This window comes from Octopus sinensis, linkage group LG3 (genome assembly GCF_006345805.1).
Source record: "Octopus sinensis linkage group LG3, ASM634580v1, whole genome shotgun sequence".
In the NCBI taxonomy this organism is placed as follows: domain Eukaryota; kingdom Metazoa; phylum Mollusca; class Cephalopoda; order Octopoda; family Octopodidae; genus Octopus; species Octopus sinensis.
Window position 1 is genome coordinate 29,396,085 of NC_042999.1, and position 5,000 is coordinate 29,401,084.

Here is a 5,000-nt window from a genome sequence, read left to right on the forward strand (position 1 = left end):
GCTTGCTCTTGCGGATTTCTGTCAGTTTTGGCATGCTTGATGCGATCAGGAAACAAATTAATACTTTATTGCCCACAGGAGGCTAAACATAGAGGGGACGGTACAGTGAATTGGGGTCAGTAAGAGAAAATATTAATATGAACAATCGAATAAAAATCCTGTTAAAATTTCGAATGAGAAACAGCACCAAAAGAGAAACAGTTAAGTTGAGGGCGGGTTCTGTTTTCGGCCCCGCAAGCCCCGGTCCGCCGCTGCTAATTTTGGGAAGTATTTCAAGACACTCTTAAATTAAGATGTTCACTCCTACAATTCTTGCTACTATTTTCCATCTTTTCTTGTATGCATCTGGTTACAGGCACTCCTTCTCAGCCCTTATCTTCCTTTTTACGTGAAACGATAAGAATCTCACAAGACCAAGGCTGGAGATGAAAGTGCCCGTCAAAATAACTTTCACACGGGTCTTCCACACGACCTCTTTCGCAATAGCTACCGTAGTGAGGAAATACGCCTTACCCTCTTTGTCAAAGGAGGAAAGGGGAACAATTTTTATGATCGACTCGCAAGAAAGCTGTACACTTCTCAGTCATGACAACAGATGCTCTAGGTAAACCAACACTTCTGAAATTTTCGGGTATTGCATAAGCCCGTCCAGAACGGCTTCCTTGTCCTGCTCGCATCTTAGGTACAAGGGTGAACAGGAGCTACCATACCTTGCGATTTTGTGGCGAACCGTAGTGAACCTTGGAAACATTGCCAGATATCTGGAAGTTATCTAAAAACGCCGGCCCGAATGTACTTCGGAACAGGCTAGTTAACTAATTTTAGTCTAAGCCTAGGGTATCCCCAGGTCGTCATTATTCCTTGTCCCTACCAACCTTCCACAGAAGAAAAGCGTGGATCCCCCGCCGCTGGCGCCGTCAGTGTGAGAGAGAACCTGGAGTACCTGTCGACACTCCAAGGGCCACTTGCCGTATTTAGGTGTACGATGGATCCAAGGTTGTAGTTCACCAAATCTAGTGAAACTAGGAAGCATCCATCTGACAAACGGAGACCATACCTGTTCACAATCCAGGTAGAGCCAATGATGCCTCGGCAGACAGAGCACTTCAAAAGCGTATATTTATCCTTTCACAAAAAGCGGAAAAGGAGCCGTTCAAACTTGTTCAGCCACGAACGAGGACAATGCACGATGGTTTGGCGGTACGTAATCACAGAAGCGATAAACACCTCTGCAATCTCCTCTCTCTCTCTTTCAAGTATAACGACCGTTCAAACCAGGTTTGAGTTAGGGAAACCCCCATGCTCGCCACCTCACCCCATTTCTTCTCTATCTTGAGGTCCGGTCCAAACCAAACCCTAAGCATTTTAACTGGCCCTTCCGTCCAAGACACCTAATGAAGGCTGGAGGTTATATCAGCCGAAACGTTTTGTTTACAACAAACAAGATGAGGAGAAATATCCGTCAAATTTAAATAGTGTAAATAATGAATCAGAAATATCAGCAGCATAATTTTTATATGCTTGAAATAAGAAAATCTCACATTCGCCACATGTCACATTCGCCACATTTAATCCTTCGAAGTATTAAATCATATCAACTTAAGAAGACTGTATGACTCACATCTACAATATGTTTACGATTATTTTCAATTCATCTGAAATTTTTCCCTATTTGAAGCATTTTCAATAATTACATCATGTAATACTTACCAGTTATATTGTATAATAAAACTGTCAGATTCCCATGTTCAAGATAAACATGTAATTTCTCTTATTGTGTTGTTTAATTAAACTAATTGCTGCTAGTAGAGAAATTCTCCTATATAAATCTCTAATTCCGTTTCCGATATATTCATTAAAATATTCATCATTAATGTAATTCATTATCGGGTTTAAACTGGAATATCCAATTTAAAAAAAATATATACTCATACTAAAAATAAAAGTGCTCATATCACGCATTTAGTGATTATGCAGTATAAGATTTATCATTAAACTAGCAGTATAACCCGGCTTTGCCCGGGATTAAGTTACGATTATTAAGCCAATCAAATTCCTTATTTCAAACCAAACTAAGTAACATAGACGTCATATTTGGGCGAAATCCGTTGAAATTTGTTATATTATATATATATATATATATATTATATATATATATATATATATATATATATATATATATATATATATATGGCCTGGACCAATCATTGGTCGAAACACATATAAGTTTATCTAAGTTTATATATATATTATATATATTATATATATATTATATATATAATATATATATATATTATATATATTATATATTATATATATATACATACAATATAATATAAATATATATGGGCAATAGGCACGAACACACATACACACACGTACGTAAACCTATTGCATGTTTTGTGCACGCATACATGTTGATAAACAGAAATAATGGAAAAAAATGTTGTTAAATTTGTATAATAACACTCGCACGATTTTCACTGAGAAAGAAAATGTTTTTTTTGGCATGGAATAAACTACTCTGGCCTCAAAACCCTTTTTGTAGTCCGTAAAACGGAGTGGGGTGTGGTGGAAGCCTCGCAAATTGTGCCCATTTATTTTGTGTAATTCACTGACGAATTGTTACTCACCTCTTTGTTTCTTTGTTGTTAAATAAATGGATTGTCAACAAAACACTTTATTACTCGGCGTAAAATAAAAGCAAAACTCTTTCGCACCTAAAGTAATGGGTGTGAGAGAGAGAAGGGGTAGAAAGATGAACGGTTTAAAATAAATAAATGATTTTAAACAAATATATTGTAATTGTTTTGAGAAAGCATATATACTATGATTATATAATATAGTATCTCTCAAAAATAAAAACAAAACATTTTACATTTTATTTATCATGAACGTCGTCACTTTCTCTTTCTCCATTTCCCGCTTTGTCTAACCTGGGAAACTCTCTGCCACCTTCTTCGACTTTTCTTTATCTTATTTTTTTTTCTGAGACGCCGTCAAAAAAGCTATGGCTGATAATTATATGGATAAATGCTATGGTTGAAAATAAGATTTTTACGCTATCCGCGGGTGACTCGGGAAAAATAAGTTGACAAAACCCAGATAGGATCTTGACGAATGTCCTCCTATAATTTGAGTGACATGTGTGCTAATTTATGGATGTGCATAAATTACAATCACGTGCACACACTCACACACAAACACGCGCGCGCACACATCATGCCGGTAATATTTATGATATTATACTCCACAGAACATTTGATTTAACTGTAATCATCGTATAGGGATCCACACTACTCTTGTGAGCATTACTCATCACTCTTTTGCTTAATATCCATTTAAATATATTTTTAAATAAACGATAAATCCAAAACCAATCCGCATATGAAAATCGTCATCATGTTCATTGTCTTTCTATCTTGAATTTAACTAATTATTTATAGTGCAATAACACGTTATGCAATATATCCAAAGATTTATTTTCATTCTGCTTATTCCTTTTTTCACTTACATAAAAAAAGCGCTCTCAACAAAGCTTTACTGGCAAATTATGGGAAATTGTATTATTTATATTTTTATACTTGTTCACCTTAAAGCCAGCATAAGGTACAAAATAATATCACCAACAAAACATAGATATTTTACTTTGCTCTCTATTTTTCACATGATTCTGTGAAATGCATTAGGTGAAAATAATCGAATCCTACACAATTCTCCGAAGTATACATGAAAAATAGAAATATGAGGACTCCACACTCGCGTAAAAAAATACAATATTAAATACTGTCACTCGAGGAATGAATGATTATGCACACACATATGCAGTATTATTGGTAAAGGTTTTTCGAAATGCAGATGGAGATCTTTCGTTAAATACAGAATCACACTACAAGAATATAAAGGAAAGATTGATAGCGTGTTGGAGAAATCATTCAAAAAATGTGTTATATCTAGAATCTTTTATATTCTGTGGCTGCTTTGTTAACGCAAAAACAACGTCTTATTTTTAAATTTCTGTGAAGAATAAGGTCTATGAAGGAGAAGATTCACGTTTGATTAAAATCAGAAACTGAGACTGCAGTGCTGTGATTCAGGAAATTTTGTAAAATGAAGTATTTATTATTACGAATAGAAAAATACGTGGCAGACAGCGCAACTAGAAACAAATCAACATTGTTGTTTTTTCCTCTTAAGCATTTGGAAGTCATTGCTCTTGGAATACGAGCTAGTCCAACAATGTTATTGACTGAGTTATATATAATTCTATAAAGTTCTGGGGCAAGATTTAGGTGCAAGAAATCTTTGGGTGAGGAAAACAGTTATACTTATCTATTTACTGGTAATCCCAAACTAGTTAATGATTATTTTGCTACGAGTAACGTATCATGATTGTTGTAATCACATTCATCTATAAATTGTTCTATTATGTATTATATAACTCAAAGTCAAAGATTAAGTTTCCGGAGGTAAATCTCTCTCTCTCTCTCACTTTCTATATATATATATATAATATATATATATATATAATATATATATATATATATATATATATATATATATACATATATATATATATATACATATATATATAATATATATATATATATATATATGTCTGTGTGTGTGTGTATATATATATGTAAACATATATGTAAATATATATATATATATATATACATATATATATATATATATGGATAACCATATTTTATCTCAGTAGATGACCACAGCATCTTGTTTTGGCTACACGTGGGTGGGAAGGGGCTGGTGACACAATCTTTCCATTCACACATTGAATTCGGTGATACTAGTTGCGGATTCTAGCTCGCTCTGATACTGTGTTGAGTTGGTGCCTTCTAGTATCTCAAAATTCAATATATAATCATTTATGATTATAGTATTCTACGCTGAAGAGAAAAGAAGTTTTTGGTAAGATAGAATTATTTAATATTTAATTCTTATGCTTTCCTAAAAACTTGATTTCGAAACGTACGTCC